Below are 19,033 nucleotides of genomic sequence, written 5' to 3' on the forward strand. Positions count from 1 at the left end.
GCAGTATCATATCTCCTATTTCATCTTCATCTACATCCATTTGTATAATATTGTCCTCAAGTAATTCGCACTTGTATAGACACTCTATATGCTCCTTCCACCTTTCTGCTTTCCCTTCTTTGCTTAGAACTGGGTTTCCATCTGAGCTCTTGATATTCATGCAAGTGGTTCTCTTTTCTCCAAATGTCTCTTTAATTTTCCTGTAGGCAGTATCTATCTTACCCCTAGTGATATGCGACTCTACATCCTTACATTTGCCTCGAGCCATCCCTGCTTAGCCATTTTGCAGTTCCTGTCGACCTCAATTTTGAGACGTGTGTATTCCTCTTTGCCTGCTTCATTTACTGCATTTTTGTATTTTCTCCTTTCATCAAGTAAATTCAATAACTCTTCTGTTACCCAAGGATTTCTACTAGCCCTCTTCTTTTTACCTACTTGATCCTCTGCTGCCTTCATTACTTCATGCCTAAAAGCTACCCATTCTTTTTCTACAAGCTTGAGGCCAATGACGGAGTGCGCTGTCCATACGCCCCTTCCGAACTCACACTCGAAAACTACGCCCCCCAGAGGTAACTGAATAGGATGTAAGAAGGCAAAACGCCTTTTGTTGCTCCATTAAGGACGTCTAGACTCAACGTAGAAGCATGCTAGTTACATCAACTAGCGCCAAAATAAACTATTAATTTCTATGCGTTAGTTACAATTTACTCCAAGTTCCTAAATTCATTACTGCTGAAGATACACAGAGGGTAGACTACAATACTGAAACACTAAGAACACAACTTATTACTATGCGTAAATCGACGCAGGAAAACTGTTGGTATTCAAAACAGCTTTCAGTCGTCTCGGAACGGATAAATACAGATCCTGTACGATTTTCAAGGCGATCTTACACCATCCGTCCAGCAAAAGTGTATGATGTGGGTGGATAGCGATCACGCACCGTTCTCTCCAAAGGAGACCACAAAGGCTGAGAAACATTGAGATCTCGTGACTGTGCTGGCCAGCCAAGATGAGATAATTCATCCTGGTGTGCACAAAAACAGCCGTGGATGATGGGAGCTGTGTGAGCAGGGACCTTGTCATCTTAGAATGCAGCATTACCAGCGCAGAACAAACATTCTACCATGGGATGGCCCAGATCAGCCAAAATGGTCACGTAATCCTTGGCAGTAATGCGACCTTGCAGAATGGGACACATGAAATACCACGATACGTGTGCCCAAATCACCACCGAAGCTCCGAAATGTGTCACTCTTGGGATGTAAACTCGACCAGTTGGGTGATGTGTGTGCTGATGTGGTGCAAACTCCCTCCAGCGACCTACAAAGGTCTCGCTGCTTCCATGCCACGAGGCCGGCCGCTATGGCCGAGCGGTTCTAGGCACTTAAGTCCGGAACCGCAATGCTGCTATGGTCCCAGGTTCGAATCCTGCCTCGGGCATGGATGTGTGTGATGTCTTTAGGTTAGTTAGGTTTAAGTAGTTCTAAGTTCTAGGGGACTGATGACCACAGCAGATACGTCCCATAGTGCTCAGAGCCAATTTAACCAAATGACATCCTCCCATTGCTGCGAGGTCTAGGTGTCATGACTTCGTCACCACGTCTTCCTGTGACGTGCGTTTGCATCCCTGACCATTGGTTTCGGAATGCCACCTCGCCCTGCAATTCCTTGCTTCTGGATCGCTCTTCGTGTTGATCCGGTGCTGACAGGGTTCGCAACGGCGACATCGACTTCTGAAGTGGCTTTTTCAACTTTTGTCGTCGTATTTTTCGTCAAAATCCTCTTCAACAATCGTCTCACGATCACTCAACACACACTTTCGTCCGCGTTGTAACTTAGCGAATAATTTTTCCGCTTGCCTTGTATGCTGTATAAAATTTCGAAACGGTTGATCTTGATATTCCAAACACACCGGCTCCCCTGGTAATGGAGTAACACACCATACGAGCACCAGAAATTTACCCATGGTCGAATTCACTTAGTTCCTACATAACGCATTCGCAACGACACAGAATTCTGCTCTGACCACGACTGACACGTGCAACGTATTGACGAGATTGTTCAGGTTTCGTTCGCGATCAATTACACTACTGGCCATTAAAACTGCTACACCAAGAAGAAATGCAGATGATAAACAGGTATTTATTGGACAAATATATTGTACTAGAACTGACATGTGATTGCATTTTCACGCGATTTGGATGCATAGATCCGGAGAAATCAGTACCCAGAACAACCACTTCTGGCCGTAATAACGGCCATGATACGCCTGGGCATTGAGTCAATCAGAGGTCGGATGGCGTGTACAGGTACAGCTGCCCAGGCAGCTTCAACACCATACCACAGTTCATCAAGAGTAGTGACTGGCGTATTGTGACGAGCCAGTTGCTCGGTCACCATTGACCAGACGTTTTCAGTTGGTGAAAGATCTGGAGAATGTGCTGGCCAGGACAGCAGTCGAACATTTTCTGTATCCAGAAAGGCCCGTACAGGACCTGCAACATGCGGTCGTGCATTATCCTGCTGAAATGTAGGGTTTCGCAGGGATCGAATGAAGGCTAGGGCCACGGGTCGTAACACATCTGAAATGTAACGTTCACTGTTCAAAGTGCCGTCAATGCGAACAAGAGGTGACCGAGACGTGTAACCAATGGTACCCCATACCATCACGCCGGGTGATACGCCAGTATGGCGATGACGAATACACGTTTCCAATGTGCGTTCACCGCGATGTCGCCAAACACGGATGCGACCATCACGATTCTGTAAAGAGAACCTAGATTCATCCGAAAAAATGACGTTTTGCCATTCGTGCACCCAGGTTCGTCGTTGAGTACACCGTCGCAGGTGCTCCTGACTGTGATGCAGCGTCAAGGGTAACCGCAGCCACGGTCTCCGAGCTGATAGTCCATGCTGCTGCAAACGTCGTCGAACTGTTCTTGCAGATGGTTGTTGTCTTGCAAACGTTCCCATCTGTTGACTCAGGGATCGAGACGTGGCTGCAAGATCCGTTACAGCCATACGGATAAGATGCCTGTCATCTCGACTGCTAGTGATACGAGGCCGTTGGGATCCAGCACGGCGTTCCGTATTACCCTCCTGAACCCACCGATTCCATATTCTGCTAACAGTCATTGGATCTCGACCAACATGAGCAGCAATGTCGCGATACCATAAAGCGCAATCGCGATAGGCTGCAGTCCGACCTTTATCAAAGTCGGAAACGTGGTGGTACGCATTTCTCCTCCTTACACGAGACATGACAACAACGTTTCACCAGGCAACCCCGATCAACTGCTGTTTGTGTATGAGAAATCGATTGGAAACTTTCCTCATGTCAGCACGTTGTAGGTGTCTTCACCGGCGCCAACCTTGTGTGAATGCTCTGAAAAGCTAATCATTTGCGTATCACAGCATCTTCTTCCTGTCGATTAATTTTCGCGTCTGTAGCACGTCATCTTCGTGGTGTAGCAATTTTAATGGCCAGTAGACAGCGCAACCTGCAGGCTTGGCTGGAATCCGCAGTTATCTTCAAGTATGCATCCCTCGCGGTGTGTCCCAACGTGTGCCAAACCTCTACAGTCATATGCAATCGGATGAATCTTTTTGAAACACATTGTAGTTTAAATACGAGGGGGATTCGAACAGTGGGTTGCACATTATAATGGCAAGTCAAGTAAGACTCCTGGTCCCAAGCAAATTATCAGTCACTGCTTTCACACACGATTCACTATGCGGAAGACAAATCTCTAATATCAGAAACCGATTTTAGTGTAGTTTGCATGTTAAGAGAAAATACGAGCGGACTTCAAAGAAACAAATTACACATTTTCATTTAAGGCTGCACTACACATAAAAGTGACTCAGATACATGATACTGTTTTGTAACATACTCCCGAAGTCTTTGTCAGCAACGCTCGAAACGTTCTAACAATCGTTCAGTTCCTCGCCGATAGAAATCCGCTCCTTAGTTTCAGAACAATCTGAGAGCCGCTTTGTGAACATTCTTACCGTTGACAAACCCGTAGCTGATGTGGATCAATTCGTCGATTGCTTGGACATCGTCGCCTGTGGTCGATGTCGATGCCCTTGTCAGTGAATTTGTGTGCAATTTAGCCGTTTTGCCAGCAAGGATCGTACTGTCCACCGTGCTTCGGTTTTGGACGAAATTACCAGCTGCCGCGTCACTGCACTCTCATCCGTTGATGCCGCCGTTCGAAAACTTGCCGACGCTATAGTTCAGCGAGATCGGTTAGGGTGCTGACTAAACTCTGCGAGGGGGCGATAAAAAAGGTAACAGTAGAGTGTTCATCACAAGAGTTTGAATAGACGATGCTTGACATCCGCACAGAACCGATCTTATCACAGAAGAAATACGACGAAGCAACAGATAGGAAAAAAGAGGCCGCGCACCTTAGCACGCCGCTTTCGGGATTTGTGTAGGCAGCACCGACCACTGTATCGGTTCGACTACCGACGAGGGCCGTTATACCGGACATCTTGAGTATGGGGTTCAGGAAGTTTCCCACAAACGACTAGGTGAATAGCGGGCTAGTACCCATATCCTGATTCAGTTACACTATTCTCAAACATTTAGCAAGAATATATGTAGCTATGAAACATTGTACAGCTGCTGGATCTGCGTGTTCTTTCGCAGGAGCAGACACTGTGCGTTCAAATAATTGATAAGCCTGGCTGGGCAATGGATCCACTTCGTTCAGTGCGAATGTACAATTACGTCCGACCTCCTGTGGGAATCTGTAAATAGCGAATTGGAGTATAATGGACAGACTGCGGGTAGATGGCGCTCGATGGAAGTGTGGATCGCCCGTGTGGCGTACCGAGATAGTGTACACAGTAGCGATAACACTGTGTTCCCGATGGGGCAGTGGTTACCGCACCTGCCTAGTAACTAGGAGATCCCGGGTTCGAATCCCGGTCCCGGTCGTTAGTCGCCGCTGACACAGTCGAAAGTTCCGCTGAAGCTGATAGCGGTGATCCCCCTTCAATTTACATATAGTATTTCACAGCTTTTGGATCTGGGTGGTGTTTGATCTGTCGTAGGAACAGACACGGTGCGCCAAAAAAAAAAAAAAAAAAAAAAAAAAAAGTTTGCAAGGAATTCTCAAACTTCCACGCGAATAACAATAACACGAGACACAAACAGGTGGCGCGCGCAAATTAAGTCCGGTGGGAGGAGGGTGGCGGTGACAAGAAGAGCATCTGGCTACCCTTTTCCACTCACGATGCCAGATCCAGATTCAGCAAGTCGACCCCGCGACGATACCGGATAAGGCAAAAGAAAAGGGAAAAGAAGTGCACCTATTACGCGTACAATGAAAGAACTGCGTCTGCAGGTATCACGGACACGTACTCACTTTTTACAATGTGCTATAGCGCAAGTTCTTAGTATAGGACGACTTTTGTAACTTATTTTTGAAGTTCCGACATATTTTCGCAACCTCCTTCTCCCCCATTCCCCTTTCGTCTTATCCCATGTGAGTGGTGCTGATCTGACGGGCGGAGGCCACGACGATCCAAACACGGGTTTACTTCAGACTTCGTACGTATTTAGTAGTCCATTAGGACAACATAATGTGCAAGCTAACGTAATGAGAGAATGTTGTTGTTGTTGCGGTCTTCAGTCCTGAGACTGGTTTGATGCAGCTCTCCATGCTACTCTATCCTGTACAAGCTGCTTCATCTCCCAGTACCTACTGCAACCTACATCCTTCTGAATCTGCTTAGTGTATTCATCTCTTGGTCTCCCTCTACGATTTTTACCCTCCAAGCTGCCCTCCAATACTAAATTGGTGATCCCTTGATGCCTCAGAACATGTCCTACCAACCGATCCCTTCTTCTGGTCAAGTTGTGCCACAAACTTCTCTTCTCCCCAATCCTATTCAATACTTCCTCATCAGTTATGTGATCTACCCATCTAATCTTCAGCATTCTTCTGTAGCACCACATTTCGAAAGCTTCTATTCTCTTCCTGTCCAAACTATTTATCGTCCATGTTTCACTTCCATACATGGCTACACTCCATACAAATACTTTCAGAAATGACTTCCTGACACTTAAATCTATACTCGATGTTAACAAATTTCTCTTCTTCAGAAACACTTTCCTCGCCATTGCCAGTCTACATTTTATATCCTCTCTACTTCGACCATCATCAGTTATTTTGCTCCCCAAATAGCAAAACTCCCTTACTACTTTAAGTGTCTCATTTCCTAATCTAATTCCCTCAGCATCACCAGACTTAATTCGACTACATTCCATTATCCTCGTTTTGCTTTTGTTGATGTTCATCTTATATCCTCCTTTCAAGACACTGTCCATTCCATTCAACTGCTCTTCCAAGTCCTTTGCTGTCTCTGACAGAATTACAATGTCATCGGCGAACGTTTTTATTTCTTCTCCACGAATTTTAATACCTACTCCGAATTTTTCTTTTGTTTCCTTTACTGCTTGCTCAATATACGGATTGAACAACATCGGGGAGAGGCTACAACCCTGTCTTACTCCCTTCCCAACCACTGCTTCCCTTTCATGTCCCTCGACTCTTATAACTGCCATCTGGTTTCTGTACAAATTGTAAATAGCCTTTCGCTCCCTGTATTTTACCCCTGCCACCTTTAGAATTTGAATGAGAGTATTCCAGTCAACATTGTCAAAAGCTTTCTCTAAGTCTACAAATGCTAGAAACGTAGGTTTGTCTTTCCTTAACCTTTCTTCTAAGATAAGTCGTAAGGTCAGTATTGCCTCACGTGTTCCAACATTTCTACGGAATCCAAACTGATCTTCCCCGAGGTTGGCTTCTACTAGTTTTTCCATTCGTTTGTAAAGAATTCGTGTTAGTATTTTGCAGCTGTGACTTATTAAACTGATAGTTCGGTAATTTTCACATCTGTCAACACCTGCTTTCTTTGTGATTTGGAATTATTTTGTTCTTCTTGAAGTCTGAATATTTCGCCTGTCTCATACATGTTGCTCACCAGATGGTAGAGTTTTGTCAGGGCTGGCTCTCCCAAGGCTGTGAGTAGTTCTAATGGAATGTTTCTACTCCGGGGGCCTTGTTTCGACTTAGATCTTTCAGTGCTCTGTCAAACTCTTCACGCAGTATCATATCTCCTATTTCATCTTCATCTACATCCATTTGTATAATATTGTCCTCAAGTCATTCGCCCTTGTATAGACACTCTATATGCTCCTTCCACCTTTCTGCTTTCCCTTCTTTGCTTAGAACTGGGTTTCCATCTGAGCTCTTGATATTCATACAGGTCGTTCTCTTATCTCCAAAGGTGTCTTTAATTTTCCTGTAGGCAGTATCTATCTTACCTCTAGTGAGATAGGCCTCTACATTCTTACATTTGTCCTCTAGCCATCCCTGCTTAGCCGTTTTGCACTTCCTGTCGACCTCATTTTTGAGACGTTTGTATTCCTTTTTGCCTGCTTCATTTACTGCATGAGAGAATAGCAGTGATTAACCTTCCTGTATAAAATAATAAAAATGATAATTTGTTTTTGTTAATACCTTAACTCATGAAAACTGATAAATTTTGAAGTAAGCAGCGCTACGCCGTGGCCCTGTGAAATCAATCTGAATAAACTGAAAAATTCTTACCTCGTGGTGGTGTCGCCGGATAACGCCGTCTATATATCTGCTCGTGAATGGCACAGCTTAGTGCAATGCTGGCCTATCTACTAATACTGGATAACATTTGTCTGAGATCTGAATCATTAGAAAAACTGACTTTGCTTATTGACACAGCTGCACAGTTGGTCGTCTGATTACTAAAGAACACATGAGTACGATCTGAGAATATTTCTGAAATATTTAAATTTAAATAAATGACTGGATCGGGACTGGTAATGACTTAGAGCAAAATTATTCCTTCCTTTTTTTGTTGACTGGTAAAAATTATATTCTGAAAATCTTTTACATCATTATTAAAGATCTACAATCCATTATATGAAAAACTGAATATTACAAATCTGGGTCAACTGGTGCTGACGAATCACAAAAAAGATTGAAACAAATTCATATTAACATCTCAGACAAGTGACTTAACTAAGCGCATGCCAATAAAAGTAATAAAATTTACCTTACAGTACACGGCTATGAACTGTGCTATACCAGCGACACACTACAACTGCCCTGTAGCACTGATCGACTGCTACTGCTGTCGAGACTGCTCTGACCTGCTACTCTATTGCAGCAAAGATATTTTCTGTCACAGGCAGCACGTGAGCAACACATCGAAATTACATTTGCTCTAGCAGGGTGGTGAAGCCCTTACAAGTGTTTGCAGTGTTATTTGGCTGTTTACTAACTGTAATTATTAGAACAACTATCATATTTATAACTATCGACAAGTAAATGACAAAACGCACAAAGTACTCCTGAAAATGTACGTCCGTCGTGATTTGTGAATAAGGTCGCCTTCTTGAAGAAGACTACGATGGTACACAGATGCATCTTTTAACCGACTTTTTGAAAGCGCATTACGCTTTGAATCTTCATGACATTCATCATCCGCAGTAGTCGAAGAATCGCAAGTAACCTTCATTTTTGCAGTAAAAATGTAAATTTTGTGAGTTTCAAAAAAATCGCACGTACACTACTTATTCTTGAAAGGACATCCGACGATTATTTGTACATTACCCTTATATTTTGGCGTATTGTAACTCATCGTGTTATTCAATAAAGTTATTTACAGCTTTATTTATGGATGTCTGACTTCGGCTTTCCAAGCCTGTTCCTCGTCCTTGAAACCTGTGACTGCGTGTCGAAGCCTCCAGGTGCAGACCAGTTCTGGGTACCTCAACCGATTGCAGGAATAAGGGATTTTGTAAATCGCGGCCGACATACATTTTCACGAAAACTTTATGCGTTTGGTCGTTTACATGTCGTAATTATAAATATAAAATCGGTTGTAATAACAGAAATTAGTAAGCAGCGGAATACCATTGAAAATTCAATAAGAGTTCATGTAAATACGTATGTTTTTCGTTACATTTCGTTTCAAATGTCGTATGTGTGAAATAATATGACCAGTGTTAAAAAATACACCTTTAAAAATTGCGGGATTCCACGCAGCGATATAGTGATTACGAAACTTCAACGCTCACCATGTGACCACCTTTTACAGTTGGTGACGCACAGGTACATATTCGAAGCGTGAAAGTTCTCTTGAGACTTTCTCCAAACTGCCTAACCAGAACGCCTTACTTCTTGTACATCGTCTTGTCCTAATGGACTACTAAAACAATAGGGAGTCTGACGTAAATCCGTAATCCGAATGCCGTGGCCTCCCGTTGTGAGATGAGATGAAGTCAGACCACAGCAGAAACAACAGGATAATCCTGTGATGTGCGGACCACACTTTTGGTAGATGGTTGTTGTACATTCTTTAAAAGTCCACACTGCCCTGCCTACCAAATGACATCGTTTGAGAAGCGGGTTGGGCAAAAATTGGCGACTCGGCGGTCGATGCACCAGTTGGCACTGGACAGGTGCGCTCCGCCGATTACACGTCACCCTCAAAAACTGGTTTGAGGCGCGATTCCCCAGTCCGAACGAGCTACGGCCTTATCGCTGAAGTGTGCCAGGTGACATAAGTACACAAATTAGTCAGTTTCAGGCTCCTGGGAGCAGGAAAGAACGAATATACGAGTCAAAATTTAATTGATTCTGCGGAAAAATCACGGTAGTTCATGACGACTGCACGTATGTGCCAAAAAGAGAATTATAAAGAAACTGTTATACGGTATATTAGGTTGGTGCACAAGTTCGTAGCTTGTTTTGTTTTGCATGGAGTTATTTATTTTGTCACGCTTTATTTTGCTATTTGAGTTAACTCATTGTCACATGGAGATGGCGAGAGGAGATGTGCACGGTTGAAAATGGAGTGCCAAGTGCAAAAATCGGAACATTTCCGACATATTCTTCTGATTAAGTCCAGTAGAGGGCCGAGAGCAGTGCAGGCAGCCAGCAGCATTTGCGCCGTGGAGGTAGATAATGCCGTTGGATAGGGCAAGGCAAGAAAATGGGTTTCTCGTCTTAAGCAGGATCCTTTTGACATCAGTGACTCTCCACCTTCAGGAAGAGCTTCGGGGTCTGATGAAGATCGTTTGTCATTTGTCCTTTTGTCCTTCGTCATTTCCAACATGTCTCTTTTCACGCAAAATAGTGCAAAACATGATTATAATATCAGAACCAAAAACAATCTGTATAAGGACTATAAAAGCTTAACATTAGTACAGAAAGGAGTCAAACATACGGGTGCTCATATATTCAATAACTTACCAAATCATATCAAAGGTCTCGTAAGTGATAAAGATCACTTTCAGAGTGAATTAAAGAACTTCAGGTTGGCCAACTCCTACTCCATCGATGAATATCTTCACAAGGATTATAGTTCATAACTCTGTCTGCATTAGAATAGTGCAATATCCATGTTGTAAGTAGGCTGTTTATGTTTTCTTATTGGCAACGTTACGTAGCGCTCTGTATGAAAATCACTGGCTGTGCTGTGTGCAGTCTGTGGCTAGTTTGCATTGTTGTCTGCCATTGTAGTGTTGGGCAGCGGCAGCTGGATGTGAACAGCGCGTACCGTTGCGCAGTTGGAGGTGAGCCGCCACCAGTGGTGGATGTGGGGAGAGAAATGGCGGAGTTTTGAAATTTTTAAGACTGGATGTCATGAACTGCTATGTATATTATGATTTTTCAACACTATTAAGGTAAATACATTGTTTGTTCTCTATTAAAATCTTTCATTTGCTAACTATGCCTATCAGTAGTTAGTGCCTTCCGTAGTTTGAATCTTTTATTTAGCTGGCAGTAGTGGCGCTCGCTGTATTGCAGTAGTTCGAGTAACGAAGATTTTTGTGAGGTAAGTGATTTGTGAAAGGTATAGGTTATTGTTAGTCAGGGCCATTATTTTGTAGGGATTTTTGAAAGTCAGATTGCGTTGCGCTAAAAAAAATATTGTGTGTCAGTTTAAGGACAGTCATGTACAATTGTTCTAAGGAGACGTTTCAGTGTATCTGAGTAAAAAAAAAAAAAAAAAAAAAAAAGTATTAACTTTGACTCTTTCCACATCCCAGAGACTCCTCTCCAAGGGATCCATGGAAAACGATAAATGTAATGTAATGAACTCATTAATCCACAATAATCCTCGTCAGAGTAATCTAGAAGTGCTAAATATGATGAACTGTGATCATTCCACCAACACGCGGCATTTTCATGCAGTGCGGAAGGTTCAAAAATCGAATGTACGGGTACTTTTTCTAAATCGTACCCATACACAGATTTAGAAAAGGACGTGATACTGTTCCGAGAAAACTACGTTGGGGAGCATTACATGTGGCAAACATAAAAGGTCCTTTAATTAAAATAGCCCGGCCGATGTGGCCGAGCGGTTCTAGGCGCTTCAGTCTGGAACCACGAGACCGCTACGGTCGCAGGTTCGAATCCTGCCTCGGACATGGATGTGTGTGATGTCCTTAGGTTAGTTAGGTTTAAGTAGTTCTAAGTTCTAGGGGACTGATGACCTCAGAGGTTAAGTCCCATAGTGCTCAGAGCCATCTGAACCATTTTTAATTAAAATAATAGAAGAAGTGTACAAAGATAACAAACGTCAAGTGAAAATTGGTAGTACACTTTCACAGAAATTAAGAACTAGCAAGGGCTTGTTATAAGGCAGCCCTACGTCATCAAAATTATTTAAAATATATGTAGACATCAATCTTAAGACATAGTCTCGTAAATACAATGGGATGGGTCTAGAAATTAAAGATGGAGTTTATTTACATCACCTACTATTTGGTGATGATAAAGTAGTTATAGCACAAGACAGGGAGGATGCAAATTCTATATGTAACCAATTAGCGATGGAATACAGAAACTGGGGATTGAAGATTAATTACCAGAAAATAGAATATCTCACTAAAGATCCAGATGACTTACACATCGAAGGAAAGAAGATTAGGAAGGTCAATACTTTCTGTTGTTTGGGATCCATTATAGCGATGGAGGGAAAATTAGAGGCAGAAATTAATAAAACAATTAGCAGTGGAAGGAAGGTCATTGGGATGCTCAACTCATTCTTTGGAGCAGAAATACAATAAACCGAACTAAAAGTATTATGCATACTTAAATAGATACTAGAGAGCATAATTACGTTTGGAGTGGAGACTTGGACTACGGATCTGAAACACATAAAATACTGCAAGCAGTAGAAATGGACGTCTGGAGAAGATCAACAAGAATTTCCTGAACAGAGAACGTAAGAAACGACGAAATAATAAAGATAATCGAAGTAAGAGAAAGAATACATGACGTGATGGATAAAAGGAAGCTACAATGGTACGGGCATGTAAGAAGAATGGAGGAAGCCAGATTTCGTAAAATGATCCTGGAATGGGATCCGGAGGGAAAGAAGAGAAGAGAACGCCCTATGACCACCTGGCTCCAAAATGTACGATTACCAATCATAAGACTTGGAGCAAAGAAAGAAGATATGCAAGATGAGAACATCTGTAGGGACATGCTGAGGGGATAAATTAAGATCTAATGTAACAGATGTAATAATTTTCGGATATTTGTTGTGTTGGAGAAAAACCTTTCTGTAGACGAATATCTCAATAAATAAATAAAAAATATGTATGGTTACTGCATGCTCGAAGTCAAAATCACAAAAATCAGCGGTTGGCCGTATGTGCATCTCTGCTTGCTCGTCATCAATTGGCTCGTGAACAACAACGACGATTATTATCCCGTATCGTTACTGGTGACGAGAAATGGTGTCTTTGTGCTGACATAGGAAAAAGAAAGGAATGGCTGAGCACAAACAAAGCAGCAACTCCCCATAAAAAGACCTGCGCGTATCTACAAAAATAACGTTATGCATCCGGTGCAACAACGATGGTGTGGTATACTACGAATTGGTTCCCCGGGGTGTAAGCATTATTACTGATATTTATTGTCAACAACTGAAACGTCATGCAGACGCATTCCAAGAACCACGACCAGGAAGACTGCGCAAAGTGACGTTACTCCACAACAGCGACCACCCGCATTCTGCTGGACTGACAAGAAACACTATACAGGAGATGGGTTGGGAAATCATTCCGCATCCACCTTCTTCACCCAACCTTGCGGCCTCAGATTTTCACCTTTTCCGCACTCTATCGAACAGCCCTCAAGGAACTTCCGTTCCTGTTGAAAATGCGCTCCAAACATGGCTCGATGAGTGCCTAGTCTCACGACCATGTGATTTCTACAGTTGGCGGAACCTAAAAGTTAGCCCAGTATTGACAGTCTGTTGTAAATAGTAAAGGAGAATATATTATTGATGAATTAAGTCTCTGTTATGTGTGTCTGTTGTGTTTATTAAATTTATGGAAAAACGCTACGAACTTATGCACCAATCCAATACATTCCTCCAGAAGCGAGGGCTGGTTGGCAGCGACCATGTTTACGCTCATCAGACATTGATTAAAATGATGATGATGATGGCGTGTGACGAGGGCCTCCCGTCGGGTAGACCGCTCGCCTGGTGCAAGTCTTTCGATTTGACGCCACTTCGGCGACCTGCGCGTCGATGGGGATGAAATGATAATGATCAGGACAACACACCACCCAGTCCCTGGGCGGAGAAAATCTCCGACCCAGCCGGGAATCGAACCCGGGCCCTTAGGATTGACAGTCTGTCACGCTGATCACTTTTTTTTTAATTTTTTTTCTTTTTTTCTCTTTTTTTATGTTGTAAGAAAAAAACGCGGTTCCTCCGCTTTATGGTCCAACAACGCGACCACTTCTTTTTTTTGGGAACAGGAAGGCAGGGTAAACAAACAATCTTTATTCGTACAATTGTGCTGTCCTAGGGATAAGAAAAGTATCGAGACAGCAAAAACAATTTGGAGCCCATAAAATCAACGCAAAGGCCGCCCTCTTTTTTTTCTTTTTTTTGTAACAGGAATAAAGTAAATGACAATCCTAGTCACGGGCGGGAGTGAAAATGAAGTTATCGTCTGCATCACAATCCCTGCAGCACGCGGTGTCGCATCATAAACCTGGCAGAAAGCCAAATAATCTTGACCATTTGCGCCAGTGTGGGCGGTATGTATTTCTCCTGCTCGACCATTCGAATGACCATTATCTGAGGCGGTTTCGGTGTTTACCATCGTTGTGTGTGTGTGTGTTTTTTTCACGTTAACATAATCCAGTCATAACTGGCGCCAACAGTTAGGGGCCAGTTTTCTTCTCAGTGTGCTATATGCCAATGTAATTGAACCGCGCAGTACTGTCTCTAGTCGTTCCGCTGCAGGAGTCTTCTCAGTTCTGGGACACCCCAGCTGTCGGGCGGATTGTGAAAAACACTTCTAAAAAATTGGAAAAGTAAGTCCTGTATTTCGTATGATTCCGTATGAGCTCGTGTTGTTCTTGTAAATACATCCAATAATCCATCACGGACTTAATATCGTACGAATACAAATATTTCGTCGCATGTCCAGCGATCCAATTGACCGCATACGTCCTTTGTTTGGGAAAAAATGTCTTGTCCGGTAGAAAAAGTACATCCGATGTGATCTCTGTGTAGTTAGTGCGCCGAAGGAAGGCCAATATTCGACGCGTCAGCACCAGACGTCCCTCGCTGCACCACACACTAAACTATGTTCTTCCGTTGCTAACAGTCCACAGTTTGTGCAAAGAGGAGAATCGACCATATGAATTGTATATAATCGACTCCTGGTCACAAGTTTACGGTTTATAAGAATATACCACGTCGATCTCGCTGCTGTTGACAGTAATGGAGTATGCACTGCACACCAAATGTAGTTCCACGTTCTCGACGGGTATTTGAATTCCATTATGTTGCGGCCATGGTGATCCATCAAGCATCTATAGATCTCCCGAGTCTTGGGTATTCTCGTCGAAGGTACTTTCAGATGAACATAACTGTAATCAATGTGTGCAAGAGAAGGAGAAATATTGCCCACCGCAATAGGGGGTTCGTACGAAGGCGGAACAAGTACTTCTATCAGAGCTGACGTTATGGTATGCTTTCTTTGTTGCCAATTTCGTATCATCGCTCGCATGTAAAGCGGCAGAGCTTTGTTTCGCACATTTGTGAGGTTGAGGCCACCGTTCCGGAACTGTAGCGTTAGCGTATCATATTTGATCTTAAATAACATCCCAGTACTAACATAGTAACCAAAGACAGCCATGAGGCGGTCTGCAAAACCCTTCGGTATTGGTGTGATCTGTGCTAAATGGGGCAGTCGTGACGCTATGTGAACGTTGGTGTATGCCACACGTTGGATCATGTCAAAGGCTCTCAGTAAGTTGTTGCGTATCGTCAGACGAACATTCTGCAGAAGCCGCCGAGAACTCGCCTCCGCTGACCGCCGTAGTGAACGGGTAAATGTAATCTCCAGACATCTCAGCGATTCCTCCGTCTGAAACGGTCCCGGTACGTCTTCCAGACCCCGTCCAATGTGCATAATTTTGGATTTCGTCATGTTAACGACACTGCCTGCCGCCGTCCCGCAAGAGTCTAGGTGTTCAACAGCCTGACGCACTTCATGTCCTGATCTGACAAGAAGGATCATGTCGTCCGCATATGTGCGACAAACGAAAGAATTCTCATTAAGCGCTATCCCAGTAAGTGAGCGCCTCATAACACACATCAGCGGCTCAAGCGCTAAAGCAAACAGCATCATGGAGAGTGGGCACCCTTGTCGGACTGAGCTGTTAATAGGAATCGAGCCCGCTTCCCGGCCGTTTACAATCACCTTCGATGTAGCCCCTTGTATTAGCCACATAACGATGGAGATGAAAACAGGTGGAATCGCCATTCTGCTCATGACTGACGCCAAGAAGTCATGGTTTATCCTGTCGAACGCACTATCGAAGTCCACAGATATCATCGCTGCTCGCATTTTACACGTTTCCGCAAGGGCGATAACGTCACGGTATTCACTTAACGCCGAGGAGATGTTGCTTCGCACCCCTAGGCAAGCCTGATCAGGGGATATTGTCCTGGATATCGCCAGCTTGAGACGAGACGCTAGTAGTCGTGCAAAGATTTTATAGTCGGTGTTTAGCACAGTGAGAGGCCGATATTGATTAACACTGCGACTCCCCGCCATCTTCGGGATGGGAAGAAGAAAGCCCGTCACAAAATCCGACGGTAGGCGCATGTGCGGAGGCATCGCCTCATTGTACATCGACACCAACTGTGGCATCATCATGTCCACGAATTCGCGATAAAACTATAGCGTAATCCTATCTGGCCCCGGTGATTTATGGGCCGCTCCTTTTGTGTCACCTTTATATCGCCTTCTGTGAGTGGCTCCATAAGCGCTGCCTTATCCGTTTCTGTCAGTGTCGTTTGCAGATGTTGCAGTATCTCTTCCCCCACCAGACGGTCCGTCGGTGTACCGGCATAGAGGTGGCGGAAATGCTCTAAAAATTCATTTGCAATGTCCTGTTGTGTTGTCAGTTGACGGCCATCCAAACCGTGGAGCACTGTTACCAATGCCCGGCGGTAACGTTTATGTTCCCGCGACACATGGTGCATCGAGGTACGTTCCCCAGTGCTGGTGTCGAGACAGCATGCCTGTATTGGGATGCCGCCCAGTCGTCGTTGCGTGATCGATAGGATTTGTGCCTTGACACGATGAACTTCCGCATGATGTTCTGCAGACGGCACCTGGAAGGACAGCTCACGAAGCATGGTGTAATAATAATCAAAAGTGTCTCTTTGCCATCTCGTCTTATCCCGACCATACTGTATGAGAGCTCTTCTTATTGCCGGCTTAGTACACTCGAGCCACCATTGAAGCACGGTGGTATATGTTGGCAGACGGCGTTGACATGTGGCCCATACCTCCTCGACTCTCTGACGACATTCGGGGTCCGCCAAAAGTGACGAATTGAGCTTCCATGTCCCGCGGCTTCTCCACACACTTTGCCTAGGGAGTGATATGGTACAAATGTAAGCCAGATGATCAGTAAATGCCGCAGGCCATAGTTCCGCGTCGACCACCTTCTCCTGTAGGCCAACCGAAACATATATGCGATCGAGTCTGCTCGCCGAGTGACTGGTATAAAAAGTATATCCCTCACGGTTCCTATGAATCATGTCTCAGGTGTCGCTTAACTCCAGATCCCGGCATAGCACATGCAATTCACGACAGGTATTGTAATGTGGAGTCTGGTCTTTTTGGGCTAAAACACAATTGAAGTCACCACCTATAATGAAATGATCGAATCTGCCGGTAAATAAGGGCACAATCTCTTCCGAATAATATCTCACACGCGCCCGTCTGTTGTCTGTGCCGGAAGGGGCATAAACATTGGGAATGCGAATTCCATTAACAGTTATCGCCAGTCCTCGTGCCGAAGGTAGATAAGCCAGATCGCGAACCGGAATCTCGTCCCGGACCAATATCGCCGTTCCACTGTCGTTGTTCGAGTGCGGCGAGGTGTAGGAGATGTATCCATGGACTTCCTGGAACTCAGGAATGTAAATTTCCTGCACCATCAGTATATCCACATCCGATGCGTATATCATGTCCCTAAACAACTGCTGTTTCACGGGCGATGTAATGGTATTTACATTCACTGTCCCTATTCTGTATGCCTGGGGTCGAGTAGCTGTCATCTCCACATGATGTTAAAATGACAAAGTTTCGCCGTATCGATAGTCCCTTTGCACATCCGCAAAGGGTCGCCCGACGGACGTGTCCCTGCGGCATTAGGTTCCTTGAGATGCGGACGGATGCGAGTCCCCACCAGTAGAATGGTCCGCATCGGTGATTTCGTCGTCCTGCTCATACCAGCTGATATTATTGGCGTGCTCCAAAATTTCCTGTGCGGCATTGATGTGTGACATCTGTTGTTCTTTCGCAGCTTTAGACTCCACCGCAGAAGGGGTAGCAGGTCCCTGAGCGGATGCGTCGTCTGAACGACATGACATCTTTTCACTGTCCGAATTCATATGGTCTGCGACATCCGAAGCTTGTGGTTCCAAGTCAGACAGGTCCATAGTGTTAGACTCATCTGGGCTCCCAAGAAGAGAAGGGAGCGTCTCCGCAGACTTTAGTCGGCGCTTCTTGCGGCGCTTTGGCGGGCGTTGTTTGCGGGCCCTAACCTCGGCCTTTGGTGTTGGCGAATCTTGCATCACCTGCGTTCTCGCCGCCGCCACAACGCCCTGGGGCCGTTCCACTTCAGCTTCCATGCCTATTGTGATGCTATCATCCTCTTTCTGCACCACCTTAATGTCTGGGATTGGAGGTTGGTCGGAGCCATTCCTTCTTCAGTGGGGTCCGAAGGCGCCTCAATCAACTGCGGCGTCGGTTCGATAGTGCGCTCCGACCCCGGCGTCACCTCCACGCGAAGCGCCGCCACGTAAATCATCGGCAGTGACGTTGGTGTAGTCGGATTCTGGAGGTCTCCGCTGGGGAGTTGTACGAGTCTCCTCTGCATACACACAGATCGAAGATGTCCTTCACCACCACACCCGGAGCGTGTCCGGGGCTGTCCATCATAGATGACAATAGCTCGACAGCCGCCGATGTTGATGTACGATGGCACAAGTTTCGTAAGGGCAATTCGCACCTGTCGGACACCATTGAGCACTGGATACGTGCTAAAACTTGCCCAACGTTCGGCCGTATGACAAATAACTCTGCCATATGGGTGGAGTGATTCAGTGACCAATGATTCTGGTACCTCGAAAGGCTGCTCGAAGACTCGAATCGTACGCACGTCCAAGCCCGAATGAGCGACTAAAACTTCGCCAATATGACCATCGGAGTGTCGGAACTGGAATCCTCGTTTGGCGGCTTCAATGATCCTATCGCATGCTGCGTCGTCAATCATCTTTACGTAAAGAGTGCTGCTCACGATCGATAAATGAATTCCAATAATCTCCGTGTAGTTAAGTTGCACTTCGTCTCTCAACAAACGTTCGATTTCGAAAGCCTTCGGTCGTGCATACTCGTTACAGAACG

Source organism: Schistocerca piceifrons, chromosome 1, assembly GCF_021461385.2.
Source record: "Schistocerca piceifrons isolate TAMUIC-IGC-003096 chromosome 1, iqSchPice1.1, whole genome shotgun sequence".
In the NCBI taxonomy this organism is placed as follows: domain Eukaryota; kingdom Metazoa; phylum Arthropoda; class Insecta; order Orthoptera; family Acrididae; genus Schistocerca; species Schistocerca piceifrons.